Source organism: Phyllobates terribilis, unplaced genomic scaffold (assembly GCF_046119375.1).
Source record: "Phyllobates terribilis strain yellow unplaced genomic scaffold, ASM4611937v1 Scaffold_7__3_contigs__length_470593459, whole genome shotgun sequence".
Taxonomy (NCBI): Eukaryota; Metazoa; Chordata; class Amphibia; order Anura; family Dendrobatidae; genus Phyllobates; species Phyllobates terribilis.
In genome coordinates this window covers 309,352,698-309,374,340 of record NW_027362767.1, presented here as the reverse complement: position 1 = coordinate 309,374,340, position 21,643 = coordinate 309,352,698, and the positions used below count along the sequence as shown (strand labels likewise).

Sequence of the window (21,643 nt, the reverse complement as noted above, 5' to 3'; positions counted from 1 at the left end):
TAAAGAGAGTGTCTTCTGAGCAGTTTGTCAGCTTTTGGACACCTTTGCAGGTGTTTTCTATGTGTTTCTATGTGTTTTTGTTTGCCTGCCATTGGTTTTAACGGTGTTCGACGGTGTTCTAAGGTGTTCGACGAACAGTTCGATGAACAGTTCCTCGAACATCCTGGTGTTCGACGAACCGAACCCGAACACTACGGGGGTGGCTCAACACTAGTTACTAGTGCATTCATTGCTGAAATCCCTAACAATGACTGTTATACAGTCTTTCAAAATGTACCTTTTATAGGTGAAGGACTAATAAAATGTACTGTAAAAAGCAATGTATTGAGGCTGAGACAACATTCCTTATCTTCTTCAAGGTTCCTGGATGAAGGAATGTAGGTTTTTATGTACTAAGTGTTTTGGACTGTGTGCTTATAAAAAAAAAAAAAATAAAGAAAAATAAACTTACTATGTCTGTCAATTTCAGGATATTGAAGAACGTACCAAAGGTGAAACTGGAATGCAGACGGCCTTTTCAGACTAACTAAGGATTATTGTGGTCCACTTCATCAATAGAATAATACCTTCACCTTAAGCCTTCCCTTCTTGTCGTAGATGACCTTTGAGTGGTAAGATGCATTCATTTACCTCCACTAGTGTTTTTTTTTGGCCTTTCAATAAGTTGTAAATAGTGTTGAGCGATACCTTCCGATATCGGGAAATATCGGATCGGATTGGATCGGACCAATACCCAAAAAATATCGGATATCGTCGATTCCGATACCGGAAACCAATGCAAGTCAATGGGACACAAATATCAGAATGAAAATAAACCCTTTCTTTTCCTTGTAGGTTAATTCTACATGAAGGAAAACAACTAAGAATAATGTAGAATGTATTACATGAAAAGCCGGCAATTCAGCAGCGGCATACACCGGTACCCGACAATTTAGAACAGAGAGAATAGAGCTTCACACATAGATTAGATAGATAGAAACATGTCAGTCACATATATAAGAAGTACAGTGACAGTGTTGCTTACTGTACTTGTCATTTAGTGTTAAAGGATTTATTTAAAAAAATAATAGTGTTTTCATGCACCGTCTCTTTAAAAAAGCCGGCCGGCAATTCAGCATCGCTACCCGACAATTTAGAACAGAAAGAATAGAGCATCACACATAGATTAGATACATAGAAACATGTCAGTCACATATATAAGAAGTACAGTGACAGTGTTGATTACTGTACTTGACATTTAGTGTTAAAATAAAGGATTTATTAAAAAAAAAATTGGCGTGGGGTTCCCCGAAATTTTAGTCTCTAGCGGAGGTTAAGCAGACGGCTGGGGCAGATGTTTGAAGCCTGGGAAGGGGGTAATACCCACGGAGCTTCCCAGGCTACTAATATTAGCCCCCAGCTGAATACCTATCCTTTGCCAGCTATTAAAATGGGGGACCCCAAAAAAATGATGTGGTGCCCCCCCTATTTTAATAGCTAGCAAAGGCTAGGCAGACAGCTGGGGGCTGATATTAATAGCTCAGGAAGGGTGCCATGAATATTGGCCCCCTCCCAGGCTAGAAACACCAGCCGGCAGCCGCCCCAGAAATGGCGCATCCATAGGATGCGCCAATTCTGGCACTTAGCCTCGCTCTTCCCACTGCCCTGTAGCGGTGGCAGTGGGGAAATAGGGCTGGGGTTGATGTCAGCTTATAATGCCAGCTGACATCAAGCCCAGGTTAGTAATGGAGAGGCGTCTATAAGACACCCTCATTACTAACCCCATAGTCAAAGTTAAAAAAAAACACAAACACCCAGAATAAAGTCCTTTTAATTGAAATAAACACACAATTAAAGCATCTGTGGCATGACAAGCTGGATGGCAGCTTTCGGCTGTGATCCAGCCTGTCATGTGAATGTAGCAGAGCTGGAGCCATCCTGGGAACCATGCAAAGGTAAGGATGAGATTGGTTTATTATTTTACTTTTATTGCAGGAGATCGTTGGCTTCAGCTGGAATGGGTGTGATGGTAAGTATGGTTTAATTTAGAACATTAAGAAATTGTGTGTTTATTTCAATTAAAGGACTTTATTCTGGGTGTTGTGTTTTTTTAAATACTTTAATAGAAATTCATGGCGGTCCTGTCTAATATTGGAGTGACCCCATGAATTTCGGGCTTAGGGCCAGCTGATAATGCCAAGCTGGCCCTAACCCCTTTATTACCCAGTGAGCCACCACACCAGGGCCCTGGATGAGTTGGGTACAGCGCCAGAAGATGGCGCTTCTATGAACGCGCCATTTTCTGGGGTGGCTGCGGACTGCAATTTGCAGCGGGGGGGCCCAGAAAGCTTGGGCCTCCCTGCACTGCGAATTCCAGCCCCCAGCTGCCTAGTTGTACCTGGCTGGACACAAAAATAGGGCGAAGCCCCACGTATTTTTTTTTTTTTATTATTTCATGAAATTCATGAAATAATTAAAAAAAAAAGGGCTTCCCTATATTGTTGTGTCCGGCCAGGTACAAATAGGCAGCTGGTGGTTGGGGGCAGCCCGTTCCTGCCTGCTGTACCTGGCTGGACACAAAAATAGGGTGAAGCCCCACGGCAATTTTTTTGTCAGGTTTAATAAGTGGGATTTTTTGCCTTATAAATGGGGTTGGGACCATCAGTTGTGTTTTGCAGAAGTCAGGTGGATACAAAGCTGATAGTCCTACTGAATAGACTGTTAGAATTTGTATTATGGCAAGAAAAAAGCAGCTAAGTAAAGAAAAATGAGTGGCCATAATTACTTTAAGAAATGAAGGTCAGTCAGTCCGAAAAATTGGGCAAACTTTGAATGTGTCCCCAAGTGCAGTTGCAAAAACCATCAAGCGCTACAAAGAAATTGGCTCACATGAGGACCGCCCCAGGAAAGGAAGAACAAGAGTCACCTCTGCTTCTGAGGATAAGTTTATCCGAGTCACCAGCCTCAGAAATCGCAGGTTAACAGCAGCTCAGATTAGAGACCAGGTCAATGCCATACAGAGTTCTAGCAGCAGACACATCTCTACACCAACTGTTAAGAGGATACTTTGTGCAGCAGGCCTTCATGGTAAAATATCTGCTAGGAAACCACTACTAAGGACAGGCAACAAGCAGAAGAGACTTGTTTGGGCTAACGAACACAAGGAATGGACATTAGACCACTTGAAATCTGTGCTTTGGTCTGATGAGTCCAAATTTGAGATCTTTGGTTCCAACCACCGTGTCTTTGTGCGACGCAGAAAAGGTGAACGGATGGGCTCTACATGCCTGGTTCCCACCGTGAAGCATGGAGGAGGAGGTGTGATGGTGTGGGGGTGCTTTGCTGGTGACACTGTGGGGGATTTATACAAAATTGAAGGCATACTGAACCAGCATGGCTGCCACAACATCTTGCAGTGGCATGCTATTCCAAATGGTTTGCGTTTAGTTGGACCATCATTTATTTTTCAACAGGACAATGACCCCAAACACACCTCCGGGCTGTGTAAGGGCTATTTAACGAAGAAGGAGAGTGATGGGGTGCTACGCCAGATGACCTGGCCTCCACAGTCACCAGACCTGAACCCAATCGAGATTGTTTGGGGTGAGCTCGACCGCAGAGTGAAGGCAAAAGGGCCAACAAGTGCTAAGCATCTCTGGGAACTCCTTCAAGATTGTTGGAAGACCATTTCCAGTTACTACCTCTTGAAGCTCATCAAGAGAATGCCAAGAGTGTGCAAAGCAGTCATCAAAGCAAAAGGTGGCTACTTTGAAGAACCTAGAATATAAGACATATTTTAATTTGTTTCACACTTTTTTGTTAAGTATATAATTCCACATGTGTTAATTCATAGTTTTGATGCCTTCAGTGTGAATGTACAATTTTCATAGTCATGAAAATACAGAAAAATCTTTAAATGAGAAGGCGTGTCCAAACTTTTGGTCTGTACTGTATGTGACTGACATGTTTCTATCTATCTAATCTATGTGTGATGCTCTATTCTTTCTGTTCTATATTGTCGGGTACCGGTGTATGCCGCTGCTGAATTGCCGGCTTTTCATGTAATACATTCTACATTATTCTTAGTCATCCAGCTTGTCATCCTTCAGAGACACTGCAGAGCGCAGGCATTATGGGAACTTCCGATTCCAGTATTCGATGTTCTAAAAGTATCGGAATTCAGTATCGGAACTCCGATGCCGCGAACATCGGATGATACCCGATATTTCAGTATCGGAATGCTCAACACTAGTTGTAAATGAAAATGTTTAGAAAGTAAAATATATGTGTTATAGATACAAATTGTACCTACAATTGTATGGAGTTGGTTAGGAAGAAATATAACCTTGAGAGAGATTTCAGTAACTCCCTACTGGAAAATGAGAGGCAACCTATGCCTTTATGATAATTTTTTTTTTTTTTTTAACTCCGTATGTTGATTACATACTTGTTGAAATTCCAATTCACCGATTTCACTTAATTTTCCTCAAAAAATTAAATTTTTGTTGAGTATCGCCACAAACTTCTGTACTGAAAAGCTCCTAATTACTCGAAAAATACAAAGAGGAGAGAAAGAGAGAGGGAATAATGACACATTTGCGTGAAACCATGAATTTCAGGAAATTCGACACAAAGTCAGTCCTCCAGGAATCAATCTTCTCATCTCTAACATTGATACAATACAGTAGTATCAATACATATTGGTATCTGTCACTATAGTAATTAATTGTAAAAAATCACAAGACGTATACTTTTCACTCATCCTTTTGGATACCACTAATTGGAAAACAAAGTCAAATGCATTTTTTACCAAGCAGTATCCAGTAAAAAAAAAAAGAGTGAAATTCTATATATTGGAGTTACGGTCTCTCAGGTTAACAGAATGTTTACATACACAGGTTTTTCATGGGGATTTTTGTGACTTTCTTAAATGTCAGTTTGATAAGATTGGATTCATACCAGGTGAAAAAGTATAAGCACCCTTCTAGGAAGTATAAGATTAGGCAGATATGTAAAGGTTTACAATTTCTCATTGAAGCAGTAACTGCAGTAAATTTCTGGCTTACTTCCAGTCTTCTTGTTTTCTATATTTCTGCTCGTTTGGGAGATTTAGGGGGCAGTGACTTCAGTGGTTGGAATGGATAATAGCTACATGTGTCCTGTTATTTTTATCTCTTGTTATATGTTAAGTACTACGTTACTTTGTGTCTCCCAGGTATTTGCTTGCAGAAATTATTGAGCAATGATAGTTAATTTTGTGCTTGACAAAGAGCGTTTGCCACTCGAAACGCGTCAAAAGATGCCTGTATTCTCTTTTTTGTGAACACACAATTTTAATCTTTGCTTCATGTACCTTGGAAAATATAATGCACTTTTTTGGACTTCTGTGAGCTGGATTTTTCTGCTTTCTCTATTGTGAAATTATGGCATTAAGAACCATATTGTCGCCCACATAGCTTTGAATGAGTGGGTGCAATCTATAACAAGTTGAGTTTTCCCATGGAAGCCCTAAAACAATACTCGTAGGAGAATACACTTTTCTATTTAAGGTTTCCGATGGAGCTTTACATTTCTTATACCAATGAAAATTACATAAAAAACTATAATAAAAGGGCACCATATAGATTTTGCCTTACAAGTTTGATAAATGAAAATACATTAAAATTTATATTTCTAGAGTTATCCTAATCTTCGGGAGATTGGCGAGACTTCAATTTTAAGATCAATATTATTTAATGAGAAATTCAAGTAAAATAAATTGTGTTTCCATCCTTAATCATTCTTTAAAAAATCCTTGAAACTCTGTCATAAATAATGGGCCTGATTCATCAAGACTGGCATTGTTCTCACTGGTCTTGGTGAGAGGGTGTGCTGGAGTCAGACACTCTTGATTCTTGAAGAAAATTGTCAGACAAGCATTGTGCACTTCTGCGTGCACCTCATTATAAATCCTACTCCAGACCCTGCTGGAGGAAGATTTCTGGCATAGAGAATGCAACCACTCCATCCCACCCCAGCTCCACCCATTTTTTTGGAGTTGAGAGAAACTGCATGAAAACACCAAAAGTCACAACATTTTGCAACTTTTTCAAAAGTTTTACCTCCGAATTCTTGCGTCAAAGATTTTATGAATTGAGTTCATAGTCTGTATTCTTTTTCAATGCCAATCCACATTATTTTAATATCTATGTAAAGCCATAGATTCCATTAAAAAAATTCAAAACAGCAAAGTGTTTACAGATATCTCTTGAAGAGTTTTGACCACAAGGTCTTAATAGTAACATACAGTGAAGGAAATAATTATTTGATCTCTTGCTGTTTTTGTAAGTTTGCCCACTGACAAAGACATGAACAGTCTATAATTTTAAGGGTAGGTTAATTTTAACATTGAGAGATAGAATATCCAAAAAAAATCAAGAAAATCACATTGTATAAATTAGATAAATTTATTCGCATTTTGCAGTGGGAAATAAGTATTTGATCCCCTACAAACCATTATGAGTTCTGGCTCCTACAGACTAGTTAGACACTCCGAATCAACTCGTTACCTGCATTAAAGTCAGCTGTCTTGCATAGTCACCTGTATAAAAGACTCCTGTCCACAGACTCAATTAATCAGTCAAACTCTAACTTCTACAACATGGGCAAGACCAAAGAGCTTTCTAAGGATGTCAGGGACCAGATCATATAGCTGCACAAAGCTGGAATAGGCTACAAAACCATAAGTAAGATGCTGGGTGAGAAGGAGTCAACTGTTGGTGCAATAGTAAGAAAATGGAAAAAATACAAAATGACTGTCAATTGACATTGATCTGGGGCACCATGCAAAATCTCACCTCGTGAAGTATCCTTGATCATAATGAAGGTGAGAGATCAGCCTAAAACTACACAGGGGGATCTTGTTAATGATCTCAAGGCAGCTGGGACCCCAGTCACCAAGAAAATGATTGGTAACACATTACGCCTTAATGGTTTATAATCCTGCAGTGCCCGCAAGGTCCACCTGCTCAAGAAGGCACATGTGCAGGCCCGTCTGAAGTTTGCCAATGAACACCTGGATGATTCTGTGAGTTATTGGGAGATGGTGCTGTGGTCAGATGAGACAAAAATTGAGCTCTTTGGCATTAACTCAACTCGCAGTGTTTGGAGGAAGAGAAATGCTGCTATGACCTAAAGAACACTGTCCTCACTGTCAAGCATGGAGGTTGAAACATTATGTTTTTGGGGTGTTTCTCTGACAAGGGCACAGGACTACTTCACCGCATCAATGGGAGAATGGATGGAGCCATTTACCATAAAATCCTGAGTGACAACCTCCTTCCCTCCGCCAGGACATTAAAAATGGGTCATGGCTGGGTCTTCCAGCAAGACAATAACCCAAAACATACAGCCAAGGCAACAAAGGAGTGGCTCAAAAAGAAGCACATTAAGGTCATGGAGTGACGTAGCCAGTCTCCAGACCTTAATCCCATAGAAAACTTATGGAGGGAGTTGAAGCTCTGTGTTGCCATGCGACAGCCTCAAAATCTGAATGATTTAGAGATGATCTGCAAAGAGGAGTGGACCAAAATTCCTCCTGACATGTGAGCAACCCCATCATCAACTACAAAAAACGTCTGACTGCTGTGCTTTCCAACAAGGGTTTTGCCACCCAGTATTAAGTGTTGCTTGCCAGAGTAATCAAATACTTATTTCTCAAAGCAAAATGCAAAAAAAAATTATTTAATTTATACAATGTGATTTTGTTGATTTTTTTTGGATATTCTATCTCCCAATGTTAAAATTAACCTACCCTTAAAATTGTAGACTGTTCATGTCTTTGTCAGTGGGCAAACTTACAAAAACAGCAAGGGATCAAATAATTATTTCCTTCACTGTACATTCAATGATGAGCATAAGGGTAACAATGTTTTGAACTTTTGACTACTTTCAGACTCTATATGTATAAATATATATTGAGCCATTTCTTTGCCAATCTCGACGTATGCTTCAGGTCTTTGTCATGCTGGAACACTATGTTGTCCTTTTCATTCCCATAGTACTTGAGTGTACGAAGTAACTCGTCTTGTAGGATACTCACATATAGCTCAGCATTGAGACCACTCCTGGTCAAGTATCCAAAGTCTTTGACTGTGAAACAACCCCATATCATCAGGCTTCCTCCACCAAACTTGACAGTTCCTTCAATTTCTTAGTACGTTAGCCGCATTTTCCCTTGTTTCTTCCAGACCCATTTGCACCCATCAGTCTATTGATTTTCATCTCATCGCTCTAAATCCCCCATTTCCAACCTTCTACTGTCCACTTTTCGTACTTTTTTGCAAACTTGAGCCGACTCTTCTTATGACATTAATGAAGTCGAAGCTTCTTCACCTTTTTTCGGGCCACCATTCCAGACTTGAGTAGCGTGCATCGCATTGTGCTTGCATAGAGATCTGTGATCTTACTATTACGAAGCATACAATCCAACTGTCATAACACTCACATAATGCAGTTTGGCAATTTTCTTGGATGAGAGACCGCTATTGATGAGCTGGATGATGCTGTTTCTCTTTTTTGGGAAATCTTCTTCATGGCTGCTCCTCGTCTCGAACCAGTGACCTTTTGCTTAGCAATCAACCTAACAACACACTGAGCTATTAGGGAATGTGAGAACAGGTTGTAATTTGTAGTATACAGGAAGAAAAAGATTTTTTCCTCTACGAGAAGCAAAACAGTTACAATGCAGTGACATGACAAGAATCTGCATAACTAATCATATGCAAAATAGTTGCAAGTCAAATTTATGTAGGAGATAGACAAGGTAATTGTCTATAAAATGATGGTAGTCTCACGTTCAAAGTCAAAAGTTCAAAACATTTTTACCCTTTTGCTCGTCAGTGTAAATATATGCCAACAATTAAATCAGACATTTAATTATATAATATGGAGTAAAAACGTTTTTTACTGCGCTGCTGGCTGACCATGTGGGAAAGACACATCAATTCCAAAGGAATTCCAAAAAAGGATTATTTACTTTTTATTTCTTGTCTGTTAAAGATTAAAATCAACGCGTTTAGAAGTTTTATCCAACTTCTTCATCAGGATAGGATAAGACAAATCTAGATGACAATTGAACATTTTAAATGAAGCTGTTCAATTGTCATATAGATTTGTCTTATCCTATCCTGATGAAGAAGTTGGATAAAACTTCGAAACGCATTGATTTTAATCTTTAACAGACAAGAAATAAAAAGTAAAAAATACTTTATTGGAATTCCTTTGGATTTGATGTGTCTTTTCCACATGGTCAGCCACCAGTGCATTAAAACTGTTTTTACTCCATATTGCATCAACTCTTGATCCAACGGATCCACAGCTATGCAGCCACTGGTACATGCTTATGACGCGCCCCCTGGGACATATTCCTTTTTGAGGGGAATACCCGGCACCGGATCAGATGGGGGGTTGTAGTCTCCGAGCGGCTGTGACCCGGTCCCGTGCCCAGGGCGTCAAGCTCAGTGTTATGTGGCAGTCCTACAGATGTTATTAAGAGTTCTTTTGTGTCGACTACGCCACCCGTTGTGATGCGGTCACTGTGGCCGCCGCTGCAGCAGGGTCCGCTGAGGCTGATGGTGGGTGCGCAGCTTGGTGGGATAACCCCCAACGGGAGGGGTATAGCCTCAGAGGGGACAGGCGCAGAGGATGGGGGTTGTGGTGGTGCGATGCAGGCGGCAATGAAGACAGACTCGGGTTGTGCAGTTAAGGGTGTTTACTTACTGCAGATGTTGTACTGGTCACTCCAGCTGCTAGTGACCACCCGAGCCGTGCTGCGTCCACCAGGTCCTGGATCCAGCCAACCCCCAAACAAGTCCGGAGCGTGGCCCTGAGCTCTCCCTCTGTCCTTTCTTCAGCCGTCCCCACCAGTGATTCACCTAGGTCCAGCTCCCTCGGGCCTTCTTTTGGGACACCCTTGGCCCTGGGTTCCCTGACCCTTCATGTGGTGTGCCTTCGGGGTGAATGTGGTGGGTGACCGTGACAGACACTGCCCACGGTCTCCGGTCTCTGGCTGGGGAATGTCTTTGCCCCCACCAGCTTGGGTTCCGGTACCCTCTTGCTGACTCCTCACCCGGTGCTCTAATTTGGGTTCTTGGGTCCCTTCAGTCTTCCCCCTCTGGGTCTTTCTCTGCTCCACTCTCTCTCTCTCCAGGGCTGCTGTTTCCTTCTCTCTCCTCTCCAACTGACTTGTTCTCAGCGTCTGACCCTGATCTAAGTTGGTGCCCTCCTTATATATCCCTCTATGTGTGAGCTCAGGTGACCAGCACCCAATGAGCTCCTATCACTACCCAGACTGCTCCCCCTATCTGCCCCTACACTACATGGGATGTACCACCCCCCTCCCACTCCAGCCAGGAACAGGCTCGGTTGTACCTGCACATTTCTAAGTGGGAGTACCGTCGGCCTGCTCCTCTGGAATGGGATGTATGTAGTGCATGCAGTCTATCTGAGCTCAGTTCCACACTCCTTCCTTACCCGGGAGTGGAATATCACACCTCTGGGTTGAGGTGCAATACCCCTGTAGCAGCCGAATCCTCAGGGTGCTACACTTACATATAGTTGCAGGTTGCAACTTGCTAAGGTGAGTGCAAGATTTTAATTTATTTACACTGTTTGTAATCAGGTAAAGCCCTATTTGCTCTCATTATCTTACCAGCCTCTTCAATTTAGTTATACAACACATTTGCAACTTATAATGAAGCAGTCAAATTGCACAGAACTCTTTTTTGAAGTTGAAACAGTGTTTTGGTAAGTGGGTTCCTGTTTTGAAACTTGCTTGTGGGCATAAAAAATGTATGTTACGACTAAGTCTTTGTGGTCAAAATGCGTGAACAAATATGTGTAACCACGTTTCCTTTTTGAATTTTTCATAGAATCTCTAATAAAATAATATTTTAATTTTTGAACTGGATTTTTCAGCCATTTTTCTTTTTGTGGATGTTATTTGCCTGGTTGGCTGGTATCACAGGAAATGAGTAGAGGGAGAGCTGAATTGGTGAGATAAGATGATCTTCCCTCTGTTTTGCTGTCTTATAAATAATGATATTTGAACACATAGTTTATGTAAGTTATTGTTAAAAAGTATTTTATTTTTCGATTATAAGATGCACTTTTTTTCCCAAAATTTTTGGTGAATATGGGGTTGTGCCTTATAATCCAAATGTAGCTTACTCTGAGGGGGTGGCTGCGGTTGAGCAGGGTCCCAGGAGGCAGGGTTGCTGCTGGAGGAAGCTGGTGGCGGCAGGAGTGTGGTGATGCTGCGGGCCACGGGTAGGGAGGAGGGCATTTTCGACAGTGCAAGGCTGCAGCGGGCACCGGGCTTTTAGAAAATGTAGGGTGTCCTCGCACTTCCCATCCTATTCACTGCAGTGCACTTCGGGAAAATGGCCTCCGGAGGCGGCGCATGCACAGATTGAGATCGTGGCTCCCGAGATCTTGTCTCTCGAGATCTCAATCAGCACATGCGCTGCCTCAGGTGACCACTTTCTCAAAGTCCACCACAGTGAAAAGGAAGATAAGTTCAGGGACTCTGCTGACAATTTGTAAAAGCCCGGATCCGGCCGCAGCCTTCCACTGCCGAACACACCTCCTCCCAGCCCAGGGCCCACAGCATTGCCCCACTCCTGCCGCTGCCACCAGCTTTCTGCAGCAGCGACTCAGTCTTCTGGAACCCCGCTCCACCACAGCCACTCCTTCCCCTGGTAAGCTACCGTAAACGCGGACATAAGACGCACCACCATTTCATTAAAAAAAAATAGTCCGCAAAATACAGTAATCATCATTCTTTTTTTCATAAATTAATAGTCGCATGAAGATAAGACACTTTGTAATATATCTCATAAGATAAATCTGCTTTTAACTCCTCCTGGACTGTGCTTTATCTCTGATTTCAGGGGTAATAGCTGTCTTCGGTGAATACATGTATTCATATTGCTGAGATGCAACATGATGGTTGCTGCTAATTACATTTTATGGAAGGAAGATGGGGGAGGTAAGAGAGCAGCTGGAGGCAGACATAGATATTCTGCTGAAAATTCTCCTGAAATGGCAGTTACATATTAACACCACAAATATTCCAGAGCTCTAAATTAGAAAAAGAAGAATTTGAATTCTATTTAAATCTTGACAAAGTCACTATTACTGTTTTGCACAGGTTCTACTTATATAGTTTGTCATTCAGAAAGTATGCACTCATGCACTCATTCCAATGTTAACTGTTCACATTTCAAGACATTTTACTTTGGCCTTTTCTCGCTTATTGATAATTTTATTGTAACGTTTGATATTTATAAAGAACAGATATTGCATATTGATGAGAATTTTCACTGCAATTTATTGCAAGGTTAAAGTCAAAGGATAGTCTCATAAATCTTACCCGCAGGCAGCTTTATAGTAAAAATGTTTTAGTTTTCCTTTTTTCCATAATACTGTGCATATACTGAAATCTCTGGGCAGTGGATATTATGTCATTCAATGTGTATCATAAAAGGTAAAGCTATTTGACCATACTGTAAGTTTACAATGTTGTCACTTAATTTTCCATTGTGCACCCCGATTTTATGACAACTGGAAAAATTTGAGTTTTTAGTATGAGTTTCTAAGGAAGAAATAAAGCAAAGATCAGGCGCATAACAATAAGGCATGGAGACATGGGACAAGAGGCCTCTTTTCCTATAAGTAGTCACCAGTAATATAAATGGCACTTGATAGGTTTGAGTTCTAGTTAAAGACTTTGCATTGTGGTTCTTTTATTTATTACGTAAGATGCTTACTGGATACTTGAATACTATAAAAGCCAAGGTACACAAAAAGATTCCACGTAAGTGTCATTGAAAAGGACAAGATTGTGCTGACTATGTAAGATCACTGTCCTCAGCCAAATATGTCTGCAAGAGAATCTTATTGCTTCACAATAATCTTCAAACCACTTTTCCATTGAATGTTCAAAACTATCAAAGTACTTATTCAGTGTGCACATTGAACATATGAAAAAAAAAATTAACTGGAGAAAGATGAAAGAGGATTCAAGATGGTGCTAGGAACATTAACAACCTTTAATAAGGCAAAATAATAATAATCACTGATGTAGAAAATAAAGCACAAAACAATGAACTGAGGCATATTAATAATACAAGGTTAATACTTACATGAACTTCTTAAAAACACCGAATAATCAGGAAATCAAAAGATGAGTCAAGGCACAAATTGGCATCTGGTAGAAGAAGGATTAATGACTTAGAAAAACAATCATCAAACACATGGATACTTTTGTCAAAAGAAAAATTTGAGTTATCTAGGTAATCTTATTTTAGTTTTTTTTCATGAATATGAAAAGTTTTTAATCAATATGACATTGGCAGTGACTAGGGATGAGCATATCCATGGAAGTTTGGGTTCTGGTACCCTACCCAAACACTTTTCCAGACTTCGGTTCGGGTACCAGAACCTTACCTGAAAACAATGATCACCCAAACTTTTTTCAGCTGGCAAATTCTCTCTCTTTCTCAAACGGACTTCCCCCAGAGCTGTGAACATTGCAATGGACTTCCGGGGGAAGTCTGTGTTTGATGTTTAGTACCGGACACTAGTTGTCCGGTACAAACCCCATACTTTTAATTTCGGGTTCACTCATCTCTAGCAGTGTCGCCACATTGACAAAACAGAGCAGAAGAGAAATAACTGCTCTGTCGACGTGATGTCATAGGAAGTGGTAAACTGGCCAACTGGAGCGGTCCATGAATGCTTTTAGCTGGGAAAGATCATTGCAGGGCAGAACAGACAGGTAATGTGCAACTACTTGCCAATAAGTGCTTCGCCCCATAGCCGAAAAAAAAGTCCTGATTGACCTCTTTAAGGAAACATAATAATAAATATAGTCTCTCACATGATGAGTGGTCTTGCTGAAAGATTCCGCTAAAGAAGGTAATCAGTGGAATTAAACATGCAAGGGATTCTTCTTGTGAAAACTGCCTAAGCACATAAAAATGTATGTTTAAATTGTGAGTGGTGGTCAAGTAAATGGTGGCGTGTATGATATGCCATGCTATGTTTTATATATGAACAGATGAATATATGTTGTTTATGGGTTGCACAAAACAGATATGGTTTAAATATTATCTGGTCCTTTTGGAAACTGACCAGAAACTTAGTGGTGCCTGTACTGAGCTCTTATAGTAAATAGCAAGCCTAGGCTTTTGATGCAGTTTTTGCATGTGTCAATGTATCTTTAATGTTTATTCATAATTATTGGTGTTTTTTTAGGGCTTTTGCACATGTCTTTCGATGGGCATTGAGGATGGATAAGTCAGAGATGACATGCATATTCTAAACATTGTGTTGATTAAGCTTTATTGTAGGTTAGGGTAGAATATATGAGCAGAAACATAGAGAGCCCCCATCTAGTGTATTGTGCAAGGTACAGTACAACTACTGTGCATTTGTGAAAGTTAGCGCAATGATAGAGTTATGGCGGCTTAGTGGTTAGCATTGTTGCTTTACAGCACTGGGGTCCTGGGTTCAAATCCCACCAAGAACAAGATTTGCAAGGATTTTCTCTGGTCAGCTGTACATGTGTGACTGTTGGATTCTGCACTTCTGAATAATAATTGCTCCTGAAATTTACAAGTGTTTACGGACCACTTGCAGCGTAAATCCTGTATTTTAGGCGATTACAAGTCAAAATTCTCTGGTTGTTTGAGTGACCTGAGAGACTGCTTAGGCTACCAAGCCCAGAAAATGTGTAATGTGAATTACATTGTGAATTGTGCCAAATTGGATACTCTCTGTAATGTGACAATAGACAATTCCTATTGCGGGTGGAAACCACCTACTATGAGCTATTGTCAATAACATTAAGAGATTCTTCCTGTTGGCTCAACATTCCGCTATTGTTCTATTGAATAGCCGCCGATCTCTTTACTATAATACTGGTAGGTTTGTAACTTCATTGAGAATTGGTAACCATCAACGTTGGTGCCTTAAGTTGAGTACATGCCTGTGGAAAATATTCTGCATCCATGTGAGCTGCTGCATGCTTAGCTGAAGTGATAAAGTGCCATCTATCACACATGACCACTGCAATGGTCACATGTGGTTGATGACATAATTATACAGTAGCTGAAACCTATAGCCCCATTACCTCATTGCCACACTTTGCAGATTCAGAAACAATCTTGGTCAACAATATGGGTCTCTTACATTCTACATTTTAGTGGGATCCTTTCACACTTTTGGAGTAACTACAATAGATATTTGGAATGCAGACTCAGGGAAACACCTGCAAATGAAAAGGAGCTAAAATATTGAATATCCTTTATAACCTTCTGAAGAAAAACTGTCCTTATTTTTTGTAACTCTTTTAAGAACCATTTTTAACACCTTCAGAATGGTTGGAGGACAAAGAATCTCAGTAAGAGAGTTGGGCAAATCGTTTGAAATTTGAATTTTCAAGCTTTGCTGAATTTTTCTCCAAAAATTTGATTTGCAATGCTGCATACTGCAAAGCCACTTATTGCCAAAGAAAATAGGTGCAAAACATTCTTCCTTCTCCAAAGACTGTATTGAACCTGTTTTGATCACTTAGGCCATGGCCCCTCTCTCAGTATTTGGTCAGCATTTGGTCACTATTTTTCTCAGGACTGGGAGCCAAAACCAGGAGTGGGTGATAGATGCAGAATTGGTGACTTGTTTCTATTATACCTTTTCTCTGATTGTTCCTCGCCTGGTTTTGGCTCCCACTCCTAAGAAAAAATACTGACCGAATACTGACCAAATACTGATAGTAGGCTGTGTCCTTTATTGCAAACACACCCTTCCTTTACATTAAAAAACTATGTGACCATCCCCCTTCAAAAAAATTAAACTTAACCCTATAATGGTACTTTGCAAAGTATGACTGACCAGAGTGCAGTATGGTTATGTGTTGTACAGTTGTACTTGCTACTTTGAGAAATTAAAACTGATATTAAAAAAATAACATGTGCCCATTATTAAAAAGATAAAAAATAAATGATTAAACAACACCCCTGGCACTTTCCCAAAACACAATTGGACAAAAAAACAAAGCACACTGCTCAAAAAAATAAAGGGAACACTTAAACAACACAATGTAACTCCAAGTCAATAACACTTCTGTGAAATCTACCTGTCCAGTTATGAAGCAACACTGATTGTGAATCAATTTCTCCTGCTGTTGTGCAAATGGAACAGACAACTGGTAGAAATGATCGGCAATTAGCAAGATACCCCCTATAAAGGAGTGGTTCTGCAGGTGTTGACCACAGACCATTTCTCTGTTCTCATGCTTTCTGGCTGTTGTTTTGGTAACTTTTTCATTTTGCCATTGCTCTCACCCCTAGAGGTACAGTAGCATGAGGCGGTGTCTACAGTACAACCCACAGAAGTTGCTCAGGTAGTGCAGTTCATCCAGGATGGCACATCAGTGTGAGCTGTTGCAAGAAAGGTAGCTGTGTCTGTCAGCACAGTGTCCAGAGCATGGAGCAGATACCAGGAGATGTGGAGGGAGCCATAGTAGGGAAACAACCCAGCATCAGGACCGTTACCTCCTCCTTTGAGCAAGGAGGAACAGGAGGAGCACTGCCAGAGCCCTGCAAAATGACCCCACAAATGTGCATGTGTCTGCACAAATGGTTAGAAACCGACTCCATGAGGGTGATATGAGGGCCCGACGTCCACAGATGGGGTTGTGCTCACAACCCAACACCGTGCAGGACGCTTGGCAGTTGCCACAGAACACCAGGATTGGCAAAGTCGCCACTGGCGCCCTGTGCTCTTCACAGATGAAAGCAGGTTCAAAATTAGCACATTTGACAGACGTGGCAGAGTCTGGAGATGCCGTGGAGAGCAATCTGCTGCCTGCAACATCCTTCAGCATGACCGGTTTGGCAGTGGGTCAGTAATGGTGTGGGGTGGCATTTCTTTGGAGGGCCGCACAGCCCTCCATGTGCTCGCCAGTGGAAGCCTGACTGCCATTAGATACCGAGATGAGATCCTCAGACCCCTTGTGAGACCATATGCTGGTGCTTTTGGCCCTGGGTTCCTCCTAATGCAGGACAATGCCAGACCTCATGTGGCTGGAGTGTGTCAGCAGTTCCTGCAAGATGAAGGCATTGAAACTATAGACTGGCCCGCCTGTTCCCCAGACCTGAATCCGATTGAGCACATCTGCGACATCATGTCTCGCTCCATCGACCAACGTCACGTTGCACCACAGACTGTCCAGGAGTTGGCGGATGCTTTAGTCCGGGTCTGGGAAGAGATCTCACAGGAGACCATCCACAACCTCATCAGGAGCATGCCCAGGCATTGTAGGGAGGTCATACAGGCACGTGGAGGCCACACACAATACTGAGCCCCATTTTGACTTCTTTTAAGGACATTTCATCAAAGTTGGATCAGCCTGTAGTGTGTTTTTCCACTTTAATTTTGGGGGTGACTCCAAATCCAGGCCTCCATTGGTTAATAAATTTGATTTCCATTGATGATTTTTGTGTGATTTTGTTGTCAGCACATTCAGCTTTGCACAGAACAAAGTATTCAATGAGAATATTTCATTCATTCAGATATAGGATGTGTTATTTGAGTGTTCCCTTTATTTTTTTTGAGTAGTGTAGTTCCATATCCCCAAAGCAAACACTTACAACAAGCTACTTTTTGGTCGGCATGTACAGGTCTAATATTGGACTACTAAAACAACTAAGAGTGAAAAAAAATTGCAATTCACATATTATAGAAATTTTTTTGTCTTAAAATAATAAATACATTTCGGCTTACTCATAATGCAAGAAGCACATTCTCTCTGACAACCAAACCTTCATTTCAGGATTGTAGCAAAATTAGTACAGAGAGACATTAAAGTGCCCTCTCGGTTTGCATTGTATGAAGAATACAAAAGTCTGTTATTAAGGTGCTGTTACTATAGCATGTGACAGATTAATGAATTCACAATCACATTGAGTTACTATGCAGGTACAGCACCTCATGATGTCACTTAAATTGTTGAATTATTACTCTCAGACTGAGCTGCTTCTGCACTGCAGTAGTTCACCACAATTAAATTAGGCCATTTTCCATCTCTGTGTGGAATGAGCTTTGCACTCTGACCTCCTATCACTATCCTAGAAAAGCCTAAAATAGCACTGCTTGCCTTATGACTATCTTTAAACTGACTGTCATAGACCTCCTGATTGGCTAGGTTAGGCCAAGTGATGTTGCAGCTACAATGCATGATGCACCTGATGTAAATAGCGTTCTTTCAGTCTTCAGCATTATGTGAAATCATGCTGGGCATTTTTATTACTTTTGTGATGATCTTCATAAATTGAATTATAAAATGTTCGAATTCACAGGTATCTGTGAATTTGAGAAAATGTGATCGATCCACTCATCCCTGCTCAGCACTATTTACAAACAGGAAAAACCAATCCCCACTAATTCTGGATTTTATTTTCTTCTTCAGAATGTTTTTGTTGAAACTTGTATAAGTCCTGATTGTATCTGAAAAACAACCCTGAGTCACCTCAAACCTGTGATAACTTTCCCATTAAAAAAACATCTTCAGCAGGAATGCATGTATGTATTAGGCTATAGTCACACTATCAGTATTTGGTCAGTATTTCACATCAGTATTTGTAAGGCAAAACCAGACCAGGACCAATCAGAGAAAAAGTATAATAGAAACACATGCACCAATTCTGCAATTTTGACCCACTCCTGGTTTTATCTTAAAAATCCTGGCGTGAAATACTGACCAAATACTGATAGTGTGATCGTAGTCTTAGATTGCCGCTTCATCTATGTTATGCATGGTAAATAATGTTGACTATTTCATAGGCTTGAGACAGTCTAGTCTGAGATTTAATCGACTTTTTTTTTCAATTATATATTCCGTTAGCTATAGAGTCTGATGTGTATTACAAATCTCAGGAGATCAGATACTCTCTCCATACTGTAAACTATCAATTGTCGTCCTTGGTCAGATTCACTGATAACACTTTTCTTCCTCATTCATCATAACTAACAAGTGACCCTCTGGCCATGTCTTTAAACTTTCATGTATTGCTTTGCGATCACATTATTGGTTAATTTATGATCATATTAGAGAGTAGGTACATATACCTAGGAAAACGGTGCTGAGTATAGAGCTATCTCCCGATCTGACCCCCTTAGACTTTTATCTTTGGGGTCATCTGAAGGCAATTGTCTATGCTGTGAAGATACGAGATGTGCAGCATCTGAAACAACGGATAGTGGAAGCCTGTGCTAGCATTTCTTCTGCGGTGTTACTATCAGTGTGTCAAGAGTGGGAGAAGAGGGTTGCATTGACAATCCAACACAATGGGCAGCACTTTGAACACATTTTATAAGTGGTCATAAACTTGTAAAAAAACTCATGAAAGAATAAAGTTACGTTAAAACCAAGCATACTTTTGTTTTTCTTATGCAATTCTCAATAAGTTTGATGTGTCACATGACCATCTTCCCATTGAAAAAAATAAAATTGCCAACTTCAAAATGGCTGCCATGGTCACCACCCATCTGGAAAAGTTTTCCCCCTCCCATATACTAATGTGCCACAAACAGGAAGTTGATATCACCAACCATTCCCATTTAATTTAGGTGTATCCATATAAATGGCCCACCCTGTATTACCAGTTGCAATACTAGATTGTAATCTCTTTAGGACAACAGAAATGGAAAATGTATAAATGATGATTTATACTGTATCTTTTTTCTCTATATGCCTTAATTGATGTGAGAGAATGTATCAATTAAACCATGTTGCATAAATAAAAGTATGTGATAATTACTTTCTAGTTTTCCATGTTACTATCTGCATAAAAAAATCTGAAATCTCAGCATCTTTTCACACTTGCAGGTAAACCTAAAATTAGGCTGTCACTTCCTTTTCGTAGAGATCAATTCTTAGTAGTATTTTCAATATCATCACATGCAGAATTATAGTGAAAGGCAACACTTCTAATAAAGTTAGAGATAGATAACTGTTTTGTTAATATTTTTTAAATGGCACAAAATTAAATTTTCAAGCACAGAAAAAATAAGATGGAATGGAAAGTGTGAACATAACTTAATTGATCATAAGACCTGATACAGTCTTATGTATTTAATTACAGTAGTTACACAAAGATTATTGTTGGTCTTTATGGTACTGGATTTATTTTTGATTAATTTGATAAGGATCAACCAAACAGTGTTGCCTACTCTATGTGCCAATATGCCAAGGGTCTATGGATGTAACAATGTAATCTACATGCCTCCATAAAGGTAAATATTAAGTGCTTTGATTACCTCCATTTACTAATTAAAAAAATGAAAACAGTCACTGTAATCTAAAATATTAAACATGTATTATTATTTATTTTTTTTAGAGCACCATTGATTCCATGGTGCTGTACATGTAAATGTAAGGCTATGTGCACACAGTGCATTTTTGGTGCATTTTTGTGTTTTTTACACGCCGAAATGGACCAAAAATGCATTGCAAATCTTATCCCATGATTTTCTATGATATTTAGGCAGATCTGTGCACATGATCAGGATTTTTCCTGTGAATTTCATGTGCAGAAAAAGAAGCAGCATGTCCATTCTTTGTGCGTTTTGGCCTGCATTTTTCCAATACAATGCTTTGGAAAAAACGCATTGGCAAATCCACATCCAAAAAAAAGCACAAAAACGCATGAAAACGTATCAAAAACACTGCAAATTTTTCACAGCATTTTTGCTGCCAAGAGGTGCAGAAACTTGCGGAAACGCTGAAAAAATTTCTGCAAACAATTTCTGATTGTGCGCACATAACCTTAAAGGGGTTTATATACAAAATACAAATATAAATTACAATGAACAAAATAAGAGTGACAGACTTGTATAGAGGGGAATTCAAGTTCTGAATGTGGGAGAAAATTGGACGTGCTTTGGCACAGAATTCCAGAGGGTGGAGGATGCTCGGAAGATGCCTTGAAGATGATTGGTTGAGGAACCTAGTGGAGGAGAGAAGGAGGTTTTTTGAAAACTTAGGGCACATGTTGAAATATATCAGGAGATTACAGTAGTTTGGGGATTCATGGAGAAAACAGATTATGGATGGCCTTGTAGGTTAGGGTTAATGGTTTACATTGTATCCTTTAGGAAATTGGAAGCCAAGGAAGAGATCTACTGGGTGGAAAGGTGATAGAATAGTGAGAAGATAAGAAATTTAGTAGGGCAGCTGAGTTAAGGACAGACTGGAGAGATGCGAGAGTATTAGCAGGGTGGCCACAGAGCAGGATATTGCAGTAGTCACTGAGGGAGATCATGAAGGCATTCACTAACATTTTAGTTGAGGAGAGGACGAATTATGGATATATTTTTGAGTTGAAGGTGGGAAGAGGTGGTGAAGGTTTGAATATGTGGCTTGAAAGACAGGGCAGAGTCAAGGTTACTCTGAGGCAGTGGACTTGCAGTACAGGGCAAAGTGTGATGTCATTTATTGTGATAGATCGATTGAGTAGGGGAGTTAAATGAGATGGAGGAAAGATTATTAGTTCAGTTTAATTTTAGGAAGAGTGATGAGAAGAAGGAAGATATGGCTGATAGACACTTTTGGTATTCT

General features: G+C 40.2%; 1 protein-coding gene across 5 annotated transcripts in view; it reads left to right on the top strand.

Annotated features, from left to right (window-relative positions):
• The window catches only part of TENM1 (teneurin transmembrane protein 1), a 1,319,062-nt gene that overhangs the window by 135,187 nt on the left and 1,162,232 nt on the right, over positions 1-21,643 (top strand). For all 5 annotated transcript variants that reach the window (XM_073641092.1, XM_073641091.1, XM_073641090.1 and 2 more), the window contains exon 2: positions 470-611. The gene's annotated coding sequence lies outside the window, so the exon portion shown is untranslated. The remainder of the gene's footprint in view (positions 1-469; positions 612-21,643) is intronic.